Here is a 20,578-nt window from a genome sequence, read left to right as displayed (position 1 = left end):
AATTTCAGCGCTTTTGCATTTGACTCTTGAGGGACATCTAGTAAGGACTAGTTGAACTGCAGCTCTTTGTAGAATTATTTTGATATTGGATACTACAAGATTCACTGCCCAATGCTAATCTCATCCCATAATGCTTTGCAGGGCCTTTAGTTGGGATTGTTTTTTTCCAATAACTGTGCTTGGGGTGGTCCTAAGAGGATCGGACCACTACCGAATCATTCATCAAGATGTGCTTTTTGTTTATGCTCTGCTTGGTCCTCCCCCTTGGTTAGGGGGGACCCCAAAATCATCACCCCTCTCATTGCCTAATATTTTCAATCAAAAAGTTCATTTTTGAGAATTGGTTATATGTTTTTTAACATGTAAAATTGCTTAATCACTTTACACATGCAGAAGGAGGGGTTGAGGTATCCATCATCTGCAACTAAGCCAACCAAGGTACCCTTCTAGAGACCTGAATGTGTGGGCAGTTTCCACTGGTAACCTTTGAGCTGACAAAGTAGTGGGAGCCTCTTAGTTTAACTAAGATGTTAAATACAATCAAAAAGGATGATGCAGCTGCCCAGCAGTGTGTAGTGTAGGGCCAAGAAGGCTTGATCTTTGCCAGAGTTTTAGGTTTTTCAAATACAACATGTTCACGTACAATTAATCTAAATCAAGTCATTTACATATTTTGGGAAATGTAGCCCTTTTTGCAGGGTTATTCCGGATTTGTTTGTCTTTTGCCAAGCCCTATTTTTGCCGGCTTAGAACTCTGTGCACTTTAACCCTGATAACCAGTGACAATAGCGGCGACCAGGCTGCTCGCAGTGCACATAGCGCTTAGCCTCCTTCGTGTTCCTGTTTGTTACTATATTCATTGTCTCTGTGTGATTTTAATACACTTGATGCAATTTTAAAACTGCCTAAACTGAACTTACTTGTTTGCTCTTTCTGCTCCTGACCCCGTTCCGCCGCGGCTGTGTGCCTTTGAGCGGAGGGTCTCTTTGCGAGCCACACGCCCCACACCGCTTCCTGCCTGCCACTCTCTCCACGCAGGTTAGCGTGCTAGTTGTTGTGGAACTTAAGCTATTTTTAGGGGTGGCCTCAGTGCTCCCTGTGACAATAGCGGCGACCAGGCTGCTCACAGTGCACATAGCGCTTAGCCTCCTTCGTGTTCCTGTTTGTTACTATATTCATTGTCTCGGTGTGATTTTAATACACTTGATGCAATTTTAAAACTGCCTAAACTGAACTTACTTGTTTGCTCTTTCTGCTCCTGACCCCGTTCCGCCGCGGCTGTGTGCCTTTGAGCGGAGGGTCTCTTTGCGAGCAACACGCCCCACACCACTTCCTGCCTGCCACTCTCTCCACGCAGGTTAGCGTGCTAGTTGTTCCCTCCCTTAGGTGTATTTAAGATGGGAACATGGCGGAAGCGCAGCGGACGAGCGCAGCGGGCGCGCCGACTTCGCGCCGAAGTTGCGCCTAAGTTAAGCCCGTCTGCGCCCGTCCGCGGCCGGTTGCAGCCATCGGCCAGCCATTATGCCCAACTGATCACCTATTCTTCCACGGATCTCTACGCACTCCAACACTCTGGGCCTCTTCACTGCCGTGCTGTTGGCGCTGCCCAGGATTGTGGCATTTCGATCTTCCAGTGTCCCCCACCAGGTATTCCTGCATTGAGGTCTCTTACACACTGCAGTGACTCTTCCATCACCTTACCCGGCGCAGGGTCCCTTGGACCACATTCCCTGGCGGTAGTTTATCTTAATACTCGCTCGCGGGTGAAACACCAGCTCGAGATATTTCAGTTGCTGGATGATAATAAAGTGGACATCCTTCTTCTCTCTGAGACCTGGCTAACAGAGGACTCTGCCCCAGACATCCTTGCTGCTATCCCCACCGGCTACTACATTTTACAATCTAATAGGGCCCCCGGGAGAGCAGGTTGGGGGGTCGCAGCTATAATCCGCTCCCAGTACAAATTTGTTACTCTTGAAACTTCCACTCTCTTTAAAACTGATGTCTCATTCTTAAATTTACCTCTCCGAGGTTTTCTTGTATCTGTGTCCTTGTTTACAGACCCCCTGATCACATGCCCCTTTTCTCCCAACAGTTCGGTGACCTCGTTTCCCAGCTAATTATTAATCATGCCAAAATTCTCATTATTGGTGACTTTAATTATTGGCCATCAGATCCTCGGGAAAGCAATCTCTCCGAGGAATTTTCTGATCTTCTACTTGGCTTGAACTGCAGTCAGCACAAAACAGTTGCCACCCATAGTAAAGGTCATATTCTTGACCAAGTCTGGACGACCAATCTTGACATTTCCCCTCCTTCAGTTTACCCTCGCTCTTGGTCTGATCATTCTTTTATTTCTTTTACTTTCAGCTTCACTCTGCCCATTCACCCGACTCCTATTACCAATTTCACTGCTCGTAATTGGAAACGAGCCAATCTCGCAGAATTTCATTCCATTTTAGCTACTACAGCCCCCAGGGATCAGGTCTCGGTGGCTGGCCAGGCTTGTCATCTTGAACAATGGCTGGTGTCTGGCAACAAGAAAGTGGCCCCGCTAAAAACTATGAAACTAAACGTCCTCATGACGCTCAGCGGTGTTTCACAGACCAACTAAAACTGGATAAACTGGCCCTCCGCCAAGCTGAGCGCCGATGGCGGCGTAACTACGACCTAGAACTTAAAATTGTGTATGTCGACCTGTTGAAAGGGTATAAAAAATCCATCTTACTAGCCAAAACCACTCATTTTTCCCAGAAAATAATGGGCTCTGCCTCTAAGGCTAAGGACATTTTTTGTGTACAACCACAACCTACCCAAGCCCTCTGTGATTCTCTTAACTCATATTTTATTGATAAAATCACCATCATAAAGAACAACATTCCTCTTCCTTCTTCCCCTTATCCTCCATCTCTATCCCCTACGAACCCTTGCCTTTTTGATGTTTTTCCCCCCATCTCTCCAACCGAGCTTATCTCTCTGTTAAACACTGTGAGCTCGGGCTCTCCTAATGACTGTTGTGTGGCTCACAGGTTAGAGGCGGCAGACCCGAGAGCAGAGGACGGCCCGGGACCAGGGTCCAATTCCCGGCGCGGCAGGTTTCTGGACCAGGGTCAGCGGACTCGATAATTCTCTCGCCTTGGTGCCCACTCTGATCAGCGATCACACTCGGCAACTCTGGGCATTAGCTTGCCTCATCTTCACTAACGGCCCCACCAGACCGCCGGGGATGCCTGGTCTCACCCTGGAGATACCCACTAAGGGACCATCTCTCAGGGAAGCCAGGAAGGGTTTCGCAGCGGTCGAAGCGCCTTGGGACCCTACGGGTAAGTAGTGCGCTATATAAATGCCTATACATACATTTTGCCCCCCTCAAATCCTCAAAGAAGCCTTCCTGGCCTGTCCAGACCCCCTGTTGGCACTGCTTAACAACTCTCTCGCTACCGGCACGGTAACGGACTGTTTCAAACAGGCGGTTGTAGTTCCCATATTAAAGTAGCCTGGTGCCGATCCTTCGGTGCTGAGTAATTACCGGCCGATCTCCCTTCTCCCCTATCTTCGGAAAATCTTGGAGACCTACGTTACTCGTTGTCTCAGTGCATTCATTGAGGGCTCTTCCTTCTTGGATAACCAGCGAGCTGGCTTTAGGCCAGCTCACTCTACCGAAGCTGTCATTTTGGCCGTGATGGATGTGCTGAGGAAAGGCGCCGACAAGAATATCGCCCAGGCACTTGTATTGCTGGACTTGTCGGCTGCCTTTGACACGGTCGATCATGCCATCATGATCGACCGTGTCAATAACAAGGGTATTCAGGGCATGGCTCTAACGTGGATTAGATCTTTTCTCCATCAGCGGTCTCAGGCAGTTCATTTGTTCACTTACTCTGCCCCTTATTTCCCCCTCTCCTGCGGAGTCCCTCAGGGCTCTGCTCCGTCGCCACTTTTATTTAACCTTAACATGCAACCCCTCATAGCTTCCCTCCATCACATCCCGGTCACCATTTTTAATTACGCTGACGATTTACAGTTGAATTTCCCTGTTGATTCCACCCCCTCCTCCTGTACTAACTTTCAATCCACCATGCTTGCCATCTCTGAGTGGATGCACTACTGCCAGCTGAAGCTCAATCCCAACAAGACCGAGTTGGTGTTGATGGGTGGGTTGGCTAACCCTTGGAATTCCAGCTTTTGGCCCTCTTCCCTCGGGCCCCCGCCCAGCCCTGTCAATTCGGTAAAGAGCCTCGGCGTAATCATATGTAGTGACCTATCTATGAGGCCTCAAATAATGCAGTTACATCATCCTGTTTTTTCCATCTGCGCAGGATTCGCAAAATTTGTAGGTTTCTTACCACCGAGGCACTCATTCTCGTCATTATGGCTCGTGTCACCTCCCGGATTGACTACGCTAAATCCCTCTATGTTGGGATACCTGCTTCCCATCTTCATCGGCTGCAGCTGGTGCAAAACCAGGCAGCAAGACTTGTCTTTCATCAGCCTAAATACCAACATGTCTCGCCCCTGTTAAGGAGATTGCATTGGCTCCCAGTGGCTCATCGCTGCATGTTTAAACTTGGCTGTACTGTCTTCAAGGCTCTTGCCGATCAAACTCCTGCTTTCATTACGTCCAGTCTCCAGCGTTATGCTCCTTCGAGAGATCTACGGTCCACTTCACACAACTTGTTGATGGTCCCTAGGTATAAACGTAAAAAACATGGTGGCCTGAGCTTTTCTTTCTTGGCCCCCACATTGTGGAATTCCCTTCCGATTTCCATCAGACTTTGCCCCAGTTATGTTTGCTTTCGTAAATTGCTTAAAACTCACTTTTTCCATTTAGCCTATGAGTAACTTCGGTGCACTGTTCTCCCGTAATTGTTTTGAGCGCCATGAAACTGTCTGGTGACCGAGCGCGGCATAAATGTTTTTAACATAACATAACAACCAGTGGTAACATGCTTGTGCTCCTCCCTTCAGCATGATGAAATTGGCATAGACTTGATTGGAATATTTAACATACGAATAAGTCCCTAGTATAAGGTGCCACCGTGAATCCTGGTCCTGTAAATTAAATGTTGCAAGTGGACTGCAGCATCAATTGCGCCAACCATTACAGGGACATTGTAAACATGACTGCGGCCTGCCAAACGCAGCCTGGCTGTGCAGGTTTTAACTGCAAATTTTGGCTGTCGAAATAACCTCTTTTGAGAGGCCTAAACTTTCCCTTTAGAGTTCATAAGTCACCTCTAAGTAGGCCTTATTGCCCATAAGGAAGGGTGCATGGTATTGAAAAGTAAGACAAGCAAAAGTTTAATTGTTAACATATCCTTACAGTGAGTGGCCTCTCTAAGCTATTTTCACTGTAGAAGGGTTCAATATTCCATAGTAAATCACTGGGAAGCAGTAATAAATACTAATACTGTACCTCGAGAATGGGTCTAGAAGGAAAAATATTGTAACACCTACTTTTAATAGTTAGTAAAATCCAATTCAATTATGTACTCTTAATTTTTTCAAATTATTACGGAAAGTCAACTTATAGATAGTCACCCTTGCCCTGCAAGAATTTCCTTGAAGCTAAATCTGCATTTGCTCTCTCATTTCAGCCAGTAATTAGCACTTACATAGGTGTGAATGAGGTGTGAACTTGCTTCCAAGAACAAAACAATCGGCCAACCTGAATGGGCAGAGATGACTCTTCTGAAACTGACCGAATATGCAAGGGATGCTGGGAGGATCCTTTTAGACATCAAAGCATCAACTCCTGTTTGAACATCAGTCACATCTTGCTTGACAGGTCTGCTGGGGCTTTTCACACAACACCTGAGATGCACCTCAAAGAGGCCTCCCCTGTCATGCAAATGTTAGCGGACACTTCGGCTATTCTTTTCTCTGCCCAGCCAGTCAGGCCCCAATCACAGTGGGCCTCTTTTCTACATTACAGTGTCACTGCCTGTTTGACAGGCCTGCTGGGTTTATATATAAAATTTGGGGTGCACTTCAAAAGGTGAAGGAAGGAAGACAAACCAGTTCTCAGTATCCCATGCCTGGTTGCTGAAAACAGTTTTTTCTACCAGACCACTGTCTCTGAGGGTGTTGTGGGGATAGGGACTGCCTAAAACTGGATGTGGGAGTTAGATGTGGCAGGATCCTAAGGTTATTATATTACACTCCCCACACCCACTCCCAGCGCAGAGCCCAAGTTTTGCCTTCCAGATGCCCAAAATGGGTAGGGTTTGCACCAAGAAACTTTTTTCCATTGGTTATGATGTCCTCATGAGGTCAATCACACCTACTAACTTGTGCCAGGTATAAACGTGGCATCTCCGGGCACCCACTTCAGAACACTCCTAGGCCTGTGGAAGATCAGAAGAGGACTGAACCTTCTGTCTGAGATCTGAGAAGAACCCAGAAGACTCACCCTGCTCTCCTTCTTGTACTCAGGACAACGGAGTGTACTCCCCGGGTCATAAGGCTGACCTCCTACTAAAGCTACAGAGACACCAACTAGCTAGAAGAGGCTTTTTCCTGCAACTGCCCGTCTGACCATGGGCAGCTGGGCCTCCACCAGAAATTCCTGTTGGTATCTGCCTGCCACCGTATGAGTCTCCAAGTCCCTGAGGTCCTGGGGGGCTTCTAATGTGTACTCCTGTGCAGGATTGGGACTCAAACGAGGAAAGTCAGAAGGTCAAATCTTTGTCCAGGAGGAACCTGGGTGGAGTATCGACCATCATTGGTGCTTTGGGCTTCTTGGCGCTATTTCTTCTTAAAACATTAAGAATTCATCCCCTGTTATTTGATTTTTCTCCTTTGGTGCCATTTTAAGTTTTTTATTTAACTCTATTTTTTCTAATTCATTTAGTGATTTTCATTGTTTTTGCATTTTTACTTTATTACTGTTGCCTCTAAATTAAGCCTGTCTGCTCTGTGCGTTGACAACCAGGGGGTTGAGTTTAGGTTCATTTAGTAACTTTAAGGATTCACCCTAACAAGGACTGTGGTAAATACCGGAGGTGGACTACTACCCTCCTCAACAAACAACTCGATTTCTTACAGATGGTTCTTATCCTAAAATAAGATATGGATATGGCCCTCCTGGACCTATGCTGGACACCCTTGGAGTAGTTTGTATCTTGACCACACAAAAGTGATATAATTTGGAAGGCTAATGTGGGGCTAAGAGGCACATCTGTGAAACCTCCATATGAAGCGTGACCTGTGACTGGGAGCGCAGCGTAACACTCGTGAAATAGACTCCAGGGCTTGACAAATTAATGCACAGACTAGCACTGGGCAAAAAAAATAAATACATTAGCAGCCGTCAAAATATCCATTTAACAGTTTACAAAACATTGTTATCCTGAGCCATACGCAATAACCTGCTTGTCAAAATAAATTTAAACGTAAGCGGCACCTTGACTGCTCGCAATCGCTACCCTTGGACAGTGACGTACACAAAGGCCATATCTTGGTTATTCAAATAAAATGAAACAGTGTCTTTGTCTCAGGGCTACTGATGATAAACAGCATTATCGCCTAGAGTGGAATATTGGCTGATCGGCCAATTATAATACTCCCTTTGCGGCTATATTTAACAGTAAAGACCTCCAAAGGACACTTCTGGAGCTGGCAGCTCTCAGTATTCTTCTGATGTGCTGTGAGCAAGAAGGCAGCCCTGCAGGGGCAGGAGGGAAGCATCCCTGCAGGGGCAGGAGTCCCTCTCACCTGAATGTCTGGCTGGAAACCCATCTCCATCCTTCCATGGCACTCACTCCCCCTCATCTCCAGCAGCAGTTGGTACCCGAAGGCTGTGCTGTGTGTCGATTTAAATACCGTATATAGATTTCCCGATTCATGCCCTTATATAGGTATAATTCATATTGCCCTTATTTAGGCATAGAAATCCAGTCCTTATTTAGGCATTGCTCATGCTAACCAAGTACAGGCATGGTTATGTTATGTTATGTTAAAAATGCTTATACCGCGCACAGTCACCAATCGGTTTCATGGCGCTCAAAACAGTTGCGGGGAAACAGAACGACACAGTAACTCAATAGGCTAACTGAAACAGGTGAGTCTTGAGTAGTTTACGGAAGCAAGCATAGTGAGGGAAGATCCTGAGGGAGATAGGAAGAGAATTCCACATCGTGGGGGCCAAAAAGAGAAAAACATGAACCACCATGCTTTTTGCGTCTGAACCGAGGGGTCGACAGCAGGTTGTGAGAAGCCGATCGAAGGTCTCTAGAGGGGGTATAGCGCTGAAGGCTAGATGTAGTAAAGGCCGGGGCTAGTTCTGATAGTGCCTTAAAACCGTGCAGCCATGTTTGAACAGGCAGCGGTAGGCTACGGGGAGCCAGTGTAATCTTTTCATCAGGGGCGAGACATGTTGGAATTTGGGCTGATGAAAGATTAGTCTAGCCGCCTGGTTTTGCACCAGCTGCAACCGATGGAGATGGTAGGCAGGAATTCCAACATAGAGGATCAACTACATCCAATCCTCTTCGTCACAACGAGTTCCTGGAAAACCAGACTCTTAAGCCTTTAAGACTTCCCCTTTCCTGGATATTGATTTCACCAAGAACACATTTATTATGCATGAACATCTATTCCTTAGGGGTTCATTCATGACGTTCTTATGCCCGACTTGTATGTCAATACTGGCATTCCTAAACAGCTTCAAGCTATAAATATGCCTTCACTTGCTATAGCAAGGCACGGTGTGGTTTGACTATCTACTAGCACGACACGGCTCGCCACAGCAAGTCCCGAAGGAAGTCAAGTCCCCAAGTCCCGCACTGACCAGACGCTGTCATCCTCCTCACAGAGAATCAGCTCCAGTGTTTTTGACTCCCCTTGCGGGGTGTTAGAGATCGAGTCCTGGGAAAGTGATATCAACCTCTCACATTCTAATGTATGGAGCAGACTAGAACCTAGAGAAACTTTTGGCAACTCTTGGCATAACTAAACCAGACTAGGACAGCACCTACTTCTTCCCTTGTACTAGACTTACGTTAGGTACACTGGGGTAGGATTATTTTAGAAGCACCAGTTGAGTATTTTAGCCTGTGTTATTTATGTATGTATTTTAATAAATATATGTCATAGCAACAAACATTGCTATTACAGTATTATTTTATCTTACTGCTAACGCTGTACATTTTATACTTTGCATTCTGTCTTACGATTTATGCAGTTCATATCTCTTGCATGAGAAATAAGACTGTTCAATAAACCATTTTATTGAAAACGCCTGTCTCTCTATTTCTGTGCAACTCTGTAGAAACAAAGCACGCATGATTGACTGTGTGAAACTGTAATTTGTTGTTTCCACGACTCTGAAGATATTGTTCTACTCTAAGGGAAAAAAAGTTGTCATGTTTAGGTGGTTGTCAGAAACAAATCCCTTCTTGTTCATTCCAGAAGTTTCTAGTGACCTCTGAGTTAGCTGGCACACACAAATAATTAGGTTTAATATACTCGATAGAGACATACTGACCTCAGTCCTATGTCAAAACTATAGTGAATATTATTCCAATGCGCAGAGCCTATCAGGGATATAGGAACTACACTACAGCTGTCGGGACTGCTGCGCTTGCCTTCGGTGGGAGTAATGCCAAATATCCAATGATATAAAGAAAGGTAGAGAAACCAAAACAGTCTTGCTGTACTTGATTGGGATTCCTTTCAGCAGATGCAATGGGCTGGTGGGGTCCAGAGAGGCATCAGTGTGCCGGAAGCTGACACTGTACGTTTTCATCCAGGTGAGAGGCGGCCCCCGCAGCGCTCCCTATTCTGTGTGTCTGCGTCTCCAGCCCTCACCTGCAGGGCACTAACAGCTGATAGTTACCCCTTTGTTTTCACCATCACCTGCGACTCTACCATAACTACAGTCAGGGCGGTGAACTGCTGTTATTTACCGTAGATGTGGGTAGTAACATATCCACGGTGTGACTTTGGCTCATGTCACTGATGTTGCGTTGAAGCTCAAGAGTGGGACAAGCATGGAGGTGCAATATCTTTAGACTTTGCATTTGCTGTCAATTGTGAGACATCTTGCTGACGTACATGGGGCGTAGAGCCCGCCCCTTGCTTGCCATTGGTTGGCTTCCTCTGTGCTTTCATTTGCTTGCTCCTCTTCAGTCAACCTGTGCCGCCTTGACTTTCTCTTTAAAATTGAATGGCGAAAAGACTGAGCTTATGGTTCGTGGTAATCCTCTGAATGTGGCCAGCTAGTATGGCCCTGCTCCTGCCCCTAACACTGAGATGAAGAGCCTGGGTATCTGGACGGATCAGGACCTCAGCTTTAAAGTTCAGGCCAGGGCGGTTATAGCCTCTTGCTATGGCATCCTCAGGATACTTCGCAAAGTGCTCCCCCTTCCTCCCTTCCAGGACAAAAAGCTGATGATCCAGGCACTCATCTTATCTCGGATAGATTACGGCAATGCCATATATCTAGGTGTGCCGAGCTCGGCAATCGCAAAACTCCAGATAGTGCAGAACTGCGCAGCAAGGATGCTCATAGGGATCTTGAATCGGCACTCTGCGAAGCCCGCCCTGCAGCCCCTCCACTGGCTCCCTATTCAGGAGAGAACCAACTTCAAGGCTCTGTGCGTTACACACAATTCGCTGGAAGGGAATGGTTCACCAATCAATCATTATATGGTTTAGCTCTACCCGGCGAACAGGCGGCTGCGCTCAGATGAGCTCTATCTGGCAGTTGTACCCAGGATCAAGAAGGCCAAAAGTGGCGGCTGGCTCTTTTCTTATAATGCCGCCAGATTATGGTACTCTGTACTTAAGAAAGGAACCTAACCATCTGGCCTTCGTAAACAGTTCCAGACGTGGCTTTTCCCCTAAGTGTTCTCTTCTACCTCAGTGATCCGCTTCAGCACTGGGGTGCCTCCGTGTAGCTATACGCTATAGAAGTGCTGTTTCATTCATTCATTCCCCAGAGCATGGCCCAAGTACTGCTTCCTTGCCCATGTCTTTGTAGTGCTTGCACTTTCGAGCTACTTTTTGTGAAAGTGCTCCCTAAGAGTGCATGTCCTCAGTTCGTCATGTTGCTTTTTGCTCCAGCCCTCTTCCCGCTGTCCTTGGTGTTGCTTGATTCCTCCTGCCTTTTTGACACCGTCTGTCGGATTCTTCTCCCCCCACCCTCCTTCCACTGTCCCGCATGCTGGTTTCCCCCTCCCGCCCCCCCTCGCTGTCCTTGTTGGCTCCACCCTTTCCTACATTGTGTTGTTTGCCTCATCCCCTCCCATGTTGTGTTGCTTTCTCCTTTGCTTCCTCCCCCTTCTGTGCCCCTCCTGTGTTGTGTTGCATTGCCCCATCCCTCCCGCATTGTTGCTTGCCTCGCTGCACCCGCCAGAAAAAAAGAGCCCTCTGATGCAGGTAGCACTGGCTGCGTCATAGCACTTTTTTTCCAACTTTCAGTCATGCTGCACAGCCGCTGAGCTGTTGTACAACATGGTTAAAAGACATTGACAAAGCCAATAGCTCTCCTACAGGTGAGACCTGTTGGCTTTGCCGGTGCTTGTTTCTTCGGCTGGCAAAGACGAGGATTAGTAGGCCCCACAGAACCCTTTTAAATGTGAATTGTGGTCTGGCTTGACAGCTACTGACACCAGACAATGATGTGAGTATCACTACAGAAGGGCTCTGCCTCCGCCCACCTGCTGGGAGCCAGGAACAAGTCTTGATTGGGCAGAAGTTGTGTGCTTCCACCAGGAAGTGCTGGCCCTCCACGCTGCTGCGATCATTTTGTTTACTTATCCACCTGCATGGGCTTGAACTTTCAGGGGCACACATTTGACATTGTGATGCTATTAAAGTGTTGTAGGTGATCAGATAACTTATGGTGCTTTCTCTGCGGTACGTATGCGAAGAGGGCGGTCTTTAACCTACATGGATGTATAGGCCTGGCTTTACATGTCTATCCCCTGACCTAACCGCCACCAATAGTAACTGCCTCTCACAGGGGAACCTTCTGATGCCACTACAGGGATTTAAGTGGGCCGGGTTATGCAGGTGCTGAGACGGTCCCTATCGCGCTCTCCATTTTTGCCCTCGCCCTAAGGATGAAAACGAAAATTACCTCTGACCTTTCCCTGTCGGTGATGTAACTTCAAAGAGCCTCGTTATAGTTCTTTCAGTCTCATCTTTTAAGAACTGAGGGCCATTAAATTATCAAGAAAGGGCGATACATTATCGCCGCTTTTATCGGCAGGAAACTGCTGCTAAAGCGGCGATAATGGGCTTGATAATATGCCTTTGTGGATTACCATAGCAGCCCGGGTTAACACCAGAACATGGGCTGCTATGGGAATTCACAAGGACATATTATCAAGCCATTATCGCCGCTTTAGTGGCAGTTTCCTGACGATAAAAGCGGCGATAATGTATCGCCCTTTCTTGATAATATGGCCCTCTGTTTTTTTTGTAGTTTTAAATAGGGGGGACTCCACGGAAGGTATGAGGGCGCCATGAACATTCATGTTTTGAATCATGTGACTTTGAGACTCGAACCTACTGCCCCAGCAGCAAAGTGGGCAGCTCTAGCCGCTTTCCTGTCCCACAAGAATGCACGCAGGAGAGAATCAGTAAGGGAACAAACCACGTATCAGTTTTGCCATCTATATATTGATACGATGAGTTTTCAAGCCTATCTTTCGTTTGTTAGAAGATCTTCCCATTGTTATGTACTTACAAGATTGAGGCTCACCTGGTTGGATTCCCTATGATGAATCGGTACCCCGTTGTGGTGGTGAGCCTCAGCAAGGCCTACCAGTGCAAGGGATTCGCCCTTCTCTGCACAGAGTCCTCAGACCAATAGGAAGAAGTTGACACAGAAACTGGAATAGAAAATACAGAGTTTATTAAACCTCATGAGGTGGTACTACATTCACACAACACCCTTTGGTAATGTATGACGTAGCACACTGAATGGAAGGAGCTTGGTCCTTTTATATCCACACAGGGGCTCAAATGAAGGCGGTACAAGTACAAAACTAGTTTTCTAATTCTGGTGGACACATCCTGACAGTTACAGACTGGGGACAGCTGCAAGCTCAACTGAGCATGTGCGAAGCAGAAACGGCTAAATATATCGCGTCTCTAGGCAGATTTCAAGAGAAGTTAACAGGAAGGTAGGACAGAGCACATGGCGAGCACATGATAGCACATGGCAAACAAAATGGCTGACAAATACAAAATGGATTCCACAAAACGGACAAGATAGCCTCTAAATACAGGATGTCTTCTGCTAATGCTTAACCTAATTGCTGTCAAATTACAACACCGTTTCCCCCTGTCCCTGTGATGGGATTACAAAACAGAGCACTTTGCACTTTCTGTTTCTTTGTGATCTGTTTCTGCGTTTTAGGATTGTTTATCCCAAACCTTTGTTTAAGAAGTATGAAACCAATACCATTAATGCGGCTATGATCCTACTTTTTGCACCTGATATTTGTTTTTATACCGCTACATTCATTCTAAGTACAATTAAGGCTAGAAAGAGTATGCTGTTCTAACGTTAATTAGAACAGCATAACGTCGGAATCCAAGGAAAAGCATTGCAATGGATCACCTCGTTCCTCACCGGAAGAACCCAGAGAGTCCGCCTCCCACCATTCAAGTCAGACGCCTCTGAGGTCATCTGCGGCGTGCCACAAGGATCCTCACTCAGCCCCACCCTCTTCAACGTTTACATGAGCCCCCTTGCGGCCATCGCTCGACAACACAATCTCAACATCATCTCATACGCGGACGACACTCAACTGATCCTTTCACTCACCAAAGACCCTAACACCGCCAAAACCAATTTACACGAAAGAATGAAAGAAGTAGCCGAGTGGATGAAGCACAGCCGTCTGAAACTGAACTCAGACAAAACAGAAGTCCTCATCCTAGGCACCTCCCCCTCCGCCTGGGATGACTCTTGGTGGCCAGAGGCCCTTGGAAAAGCACCCACCCCGACGAACCACGCACGAAACCTGGGCGTCATCCTGGACTCCTCACTCTCGATGACCAGACAAGTCAACGCCGTTTCATCATCCTGCTTCAACATTCTTCGCATGCTCAAAAAAACATTTCGCTGGATCCCCACCGAAACTAGAAAAACGGTCACCCACGCACTAGTCACGAGCCGCCTGGACTACGGAAACACCCTATACGCCGGTACCACAGCTAAACTCCAGAAAAAACTCCAACGCATTCAGAACGCTTCAGCCAGGCTCATACTAGACATCCCGCGCAAAGAACACATCTCTGGTCACCTGAAAAACCTCCACTGGCTCCCCGTCAATAAGAGGATTACTTTCCGCCTCCTGACCCACGCTCACAATGCACTTTACGACCTTGGACCCGAATGCCTCAACACACGACTCTCCTTCTACACCCCCCCCCGCCAGCGGCGATCTTCCAACCAAGCCCTTGCTATCGTACCTCGCATCAACAAAACCACCATGGGAGGTAGATCCTTCTCCTACCTGGCAGCTAAGACCTGGAACTCACTTCCCACTCACCTTCGTCTCACTCAGAACCACATAGCATTCAGAAAGCAACTTAAAACTTGGATATTCGACAAGTAGTTCCCCACCCTTCTTCAAGCGCCTGAGACCCTCTGGGTATATAGTGCGCTATATAAATATTTTGACTTGACTTGACTTGACTATGTTGACCAGCAAGGCCCTTATGTCACCGCTAAGGTCCTGGGCACAAAGTCTCCATTTCTGGTGGACACTGGAGCAACACGTAGTGCATTATCCAAACGACTGATTCCAAGGGCATCCTTGTCTGGCTCACACGTAACATAAATAGGTTTTGATGGTATGCCCTCCACTAATCCCTTGTCCACACCAATCCCTTTTGATCTGGAAAATAATATCACTGACACGACATTCCTTCTTTCCTCCAATACCCCCGATGCCATTATGGGTCTTGACTTGCTGAAACATTTTCGAGCAACTGTTAGATGCTCACCTGTTGGAGTCTGAGTCATTTTGTACGACAATCCCAACCTGCTCAGACCTTGTCCCTCACGACACATGTACTCCATAACGGATGCCAACATGTCTCTGCTTGAAACTTTACCTTCTTACTTATGGGCAAAGGCAGACTCAGACGTAGGACGGATGATGATAGACCCAGTGCATGTGACTGTACAACAGGACGCAACGCTACCGAAAATACCGCAGTACAAAATATCACCCGAAGGCGAGAAAGTATTGGTAGAAATTATCCAGTCCTTAGTGAATGCAGGAGTGGTAGAGGAAGTAGTCAGCAACATTTGCAACAGCCCTATCTTACCGATTATCAAAAGGCAAGGAGAGGGGGAGATGAGAAAGCGTACCGCTTCATCATTGACCTACGTGAGATCAACAAAATAGTTGTGCCACAGTACCCCGTAGTCTCTGACATCACCACCATTCTAACCCTGATCCCGTCCACTGCCACCACATTCACGGTGATTGACCTAAAAAACGCCTTTTTCTCCATACCCATCCACCAAGACAGCCGCTACCTCTTTGGATTTACCCTAAAATCCCGCTCATATAGATTTTGTACAGCACCCCAAGGGTACACCGAAAGTCCGAGCATTTATAGCCGGGTGCTCAAGAGGCAGTTAGATGCAGTTCAGTTACCGGACAGAGTGGTGGTTGATACAGTACGTAGATGACATCCTTCTAGCAGCCGACACCACTCCGCTCGCAGTCACAGCCACCATCCAACTCCTACATTTCCTTGCAGAGAATGGTCACAAGGTTTCCCGAAAGAAATTACAGTTTTGCAACCCCCAAGTAACATACTTAGGCCACCTCTTGTCTAAAGAAGGATGGAGACTCACGCCCGACAGAATCCAGACCATTTTGGAAACCCCCATCCCTAAGAACCAGAAGCAAGTCCGCTCTCTGGTAGGCCTCACCTCATTCTGCCAACAGTGGTTGCCGAACTTCAGTCTCATTGTTAAACCCTTACTTTCCCTTCTGGCCAAAGATACTCACTTCCCGCTCCCTTGGATCCCCGAATGCCAAACCTCCTTCAAAGAGTTACGAGATGCCCTCTGTTCGGGACCCGTTCTAGGAACCCCAGACTAATCCAAACCCTTCTCCCTCTACACCCACGAAAGGGAGGGATGTGCTTTATCTGTCCTAACACAATCCATTGGCCCCAAACAACGCCCTTGTGCTTACTTCTCTGCCACTCTTGAGACCGTAGCCAGAGCTTTACCAGCTTGCCTACGAGCTGCAGCAGCTGCCTCCGTCTCAATACGACAGAGTGAGGGAATTGTACTTTCAAACCCCCTTACAGTGTTAGTACCCCATGCTGTTGACACCCTCCTGAACCAAACCAAGACTCAACACCTGACCAGCGCACGACTGACTGGATACAAACTGACACTATTGGCACCACACATTACCTTGAAGCAATGTACCACTTAAACCCGGCTACCTTGTCACCACTAGCTGAGAACGACCCCAATGTCACTCCCCTGCATGACTGTGTGACCCTCACTGACGAACAGACTAAGAGTAGGGTCGACCTCCGAGACACTGCCTTCCCAGAACCTGACGGAGAGCTATGGGTAGATGGCTCATGTATCAAACTCCCTGATGGAACCACCTCAGCTGCATATGCTGTTACCACCGCCCGAACTGTTGTTGAAACCGCCCGCATTACCCAACGATCCGCACAGGCGGCAGAACTAATTGCCCTTACACGAGCGTGTATTTTAGCAGCAGGGACGACAGCGAACATATATACGGACAGCCAGTATGCCTTCGGGGTGGTTCACCATTTTGGGCTTCTATGGAGGGAATGGGGATTCCTGACCTCACACGGCACACCGATCTTACACGGAGATCTAGTCTCCGCCCTGACTGAAGCAGTCCTCCTCCCCAAACAACTGGCCGTAATCAAATGCCAGGCACACAAGAAAGTGACGGACATTGTAGGACAGGGAAATGCACTGGCCGACATCACTGCCGGAACCACAGCCGAAAACAGAACGACAACACAAATGTACGTGACAGGTCACAAGCAGAGAAATGGACAGATGCTAGGGAGACTATAAAAGACATCTAATCGACAAGTACACCACATGAGCTGACTGAATGGGCACAGGTGGGACTAAAAGACGATGAAGGCTGCTGGAGGACGAAAGACACGGACAAATGGTTGCTGCCCAATGCTTACCTGCTCCCCATACTGACCATGGCACACTCACCTGCACACATAGGATCGGCCCCAATGACTGAGCTAGTCACCAGAGTATGGCACAATGATAAAATATCAGACGCAGCGAAACGCCTAGTTCAGCAGTGCATGATATGCCTGCAACCCAACCCAGGGAAAGGGACTGTAGTACCTCGGGGAGGGTTTGGGGTCCCAGACCATCCCTTCGAAATCATCCAAATGGATTACATTCAGCTAGAGAGGTGGCATGGTCTAAAATACGTGCTAGTGATTGTGTGTGCGTTTAGCAAATGGTTGGAAACTTACCCCACTCGAGACAACACCACCATCACTACTGCCAAGGTGTTGTTGAAGAAGTTTTTCCCACGCTACGGCCTTTGTAGAATTTTTTGGAGCAACAATGGCCCCCACTTCGTAGCCGAAGTTATCCAACTCATACTGAAAGGGTTGGGTGTAAAACAGAAATTTCACGCAGTCTTCCACCCCCAATCTGCAGGCCTGGTAGAACGACACAACGCCACACTAAAACTCAAGCTAGCGAAGATAGTTGCCACCACAGGACTGAACTGGCCTGATGCCCTCCCACTGGCATTGCTATCAATGCGCTCCACTCCAACCAAAGACCACCTAACTCCGTACAAAGTCGTCTTCGGCCGGCCTATGAATATTTGGGCCGCGCCAAAGCCGACATCCATCCATGATGTCCCGGACATCCTAATGTCTGATTATCTGCACAATTTAACGAGAACACTAACTGTTATCCACCAACAGGTGCAGTAAGCCATACCAGACACATCCAGGGGCCCCGGACACGACATCCGACCTGGGGACTACGTGTTGATCCGAAATTTCCAAAGAACAAAAAGCTTGGAACCCAGATGGACGGGCCCCTGGCAAGTCTTGATCCCTACCCGAACTGCACTTCGAGTAGAAGGAAAATGAAATTGGCTGCTTTCACACCATTGTCGAAGGATATCCTCAACCCTGACAGCGACCGAAAACGTGGACACCCAAGAAGAGCTCCTGACGAAAGACCGACCAGCCCTGAGTTGTTACCCAGAAACAGAGACACTTGAATTGGCAGAATTTCCAGATCCCACTGTACCAACCAGAAAAGGGTACAACTTGCGATGAAAGGAGAGTGCTTCGGCCAAGCAGACCATTAACTAAGTCAAAAATCTCAGAGCGGTAGCTAACACTACAAAGGCTACCAGGAGAGACGGCAGACAAAGTATGTGGTCCTGCCCGTCACCGAGCCTCTTGAAGGTGATGGAAGATCCCGGATGTCCGAAGACCCACCGTAAAGACCCCAAGACTGCCAAGTTGCATAGCACAAGAACAATCGCACTCTTCACTGCCTCCCTCAACTGCCTCTTGCTCATGGTCACAGTTTGGATCATGGAAGAAAGTGCTCCCGCTCACAAGACAATGATACCGACTGTGCAGCCCACCACCAAGAAAGAACATTATCTCATTTCGCTTTCACCCCAACTCCAAGAACGGCGCAAAGAATTCTGGAACAATTCATTTGTACAATTGCTGCATCAACACAACCTTGCCGCCAATGCCACGAACTATTGGATCTGTGGGCTGCTTCCTCATGCAACTGAGAAATAAAAGGAGGACCCCACACAAGTTAATTGGGGACTGGGGGGATAGTAACTCTAAAACAGACTTGGGCGTCCCCTCAACAAAGAAACCACACAGGTTGAGTATTTTACCCACGAACTAGCATGCCGTTATTTCGGCGGGAAAGGTAAAGTTACAAGGTTCAAGATAATAATCTCTAAAAGCAAACTTCAACTTGGGAGGCAGAGTCTATGGATCAACAATGTAATATTTCGGCAGTGACCAAGTTTTCAGTGATTAGCGTATATGGGAGAGTGTATCTTAAAAGCATTTTTAAACATAAATATTTTAAATTCAAACATAAACATTAGTTTTTACGAGAATGAATTTACACAGACAACACAGTTTGTAGCGATGAAAAAGATTCTTGTTTTTTAAAAATCTTTTTATGAAATGTATAATGTTTTTTTTTTAAATTTGTATATTGTATGAAAATTGATTGTGAATATGTAATAAATGCATAACAGAGGTTAACGAAATTCTTGGTGTGGAAAATATCTTTTTAAATATTTCTTTGAATCGCTACAAACTGTGTTGTCTGTGATGCATTAATTGTACGAGTCTGCTCTGGAGACTGCACGTGACACAGTAATAAACAGGATCAGACTTAAGGAAGGTCACTGTGGAAGTCTGAGAAGTAGGACAAGGGTGGGAGACATAAAAAGAGACATGGGCGCAGCTTGCCTGTGGGTATGTAAGGCTGCTATCCATTCTGACGTTGCATCTGTACTCAGCCCAGCTCTTCCCAGACTGTACCTTACCAGCCCAAGGGGTTTCTTCTTGTTCAGCTGGTTTGGTCCTTCTTCGTGCTTTCGCTTGTTCCTTTGATAAATCCTGACGTCTCTCAGCCGCAGCTGCCCAGGGGTGAGCTCAGGGGTTTAAATGAATCTGAGCGGCCCCCGGACAGGGGGTGAGTTCAGCAGCCGGTGAAGTCTCCCAACACAGCACATGATAAACCGCTTCCCCCGGTCTCGTGGGCAGCAGTGTGTGTCCTGCGGTGCATTATGGAACACACCGTCCCAAATATATGGTGAGAGTCAAGTGTGCTGGGCACGGCCACTCACAGACGCCAGGCTGCCACCTGGCGGGCTATCACTGTCATGACCGGTATTTGAATGTTCTGGCAGGAGGAGAAATTCGGAAATCACCTAAACCGGGAATTTTTGTTTCCACCTTAACTTTACACACTTTTTTTAGTTCCAATATTCTTTATTGTTTTAATAAAGGAATACAGATAATTAAGATTGTAATTAAAACAATACAACAAGTCTTATAACAAATACCAATATGCGCAATTCATAAATAAAAGTATATTTCATGCAATAACTAAGTTAAATGTAATACCCAAATAATTCATTAAGAAGAAAAAACAATTTCATGAAAGTGGTTGTATTGCTTAGATAAATAAAACATGCGAATAAAGAAGAGAGAGAAAGAGGAAAGTCAAGTCAAATATACTTTTATTTGATTCATTAAAAAAATCATAAAAGGATGGACAACCATCATAAAACACCGTGCTTTAGAATATACATTTTTAAAAACCTAAAAAGGCTTGAGGTTGATGTCTGAATAAGGAGATACTTATTTTAAAAATAATGACGAATATAACAATGCATTTGGAAGAAATCTGCTAATTAGTTGGCTGCTTGGCAGGGTCGCATTTTGCCAGTTCTTTTGCTGCGATTTTCCATAGTATTATGGCTCTACAGGACAGAGGAATTGACGATCCTCCGAGACATTTAATGACCGCTGCTCTACATGTTCT

General features: G+C 46.9%; 1 long non-coding RNA gene across 1 annotated transcript in view; it reads right to left on the bottom strand.

Annotated features, from left to right (window-relative positions):
* LOC147736613 (uncharacterized) overlaps positions 1-19,852 on the bottom strand; it is a 70,579-nt gene extending 50,727 nt beyond the window's left edge. Inside the window, exons 1-2 of the long non-coding RNA XR_015307625.1 lie at positions 19,498-19,852; positions 12,713-12,842 (exon numbers count right to left, since the gene is read on the bottom strand). This is a non-coding gene — a long non-coding RNA (uncharacterized LOC147736613). The remainder of the gene's footprint in view (positions 1-12,712; positions 12,843-19,497) is intronic.
* Between the last annotated feature and the right edge of the window lie 726 nt (positions 19,853-20,578).

The sequence above is a fragment of the Lissotriton vulgaris genome, chromosome 1_2 (assembly GCF_964263255.1).
Source record: "Lissotriton vulgaris chromosome 1_2, aLisVul1.2, whole genome shotgun sequence".
NCBI lineage: Eukaryota > Metazoa > Chordata > Amphibia > Caudata > Salamandridae > Lissotriton > Lissotriton vulgaris.
The sequence above is the reverse complement of the archived record's forward strand: the minus strand, read 5'-3'. Positions and strand labels throughout refer to the sequence as shown.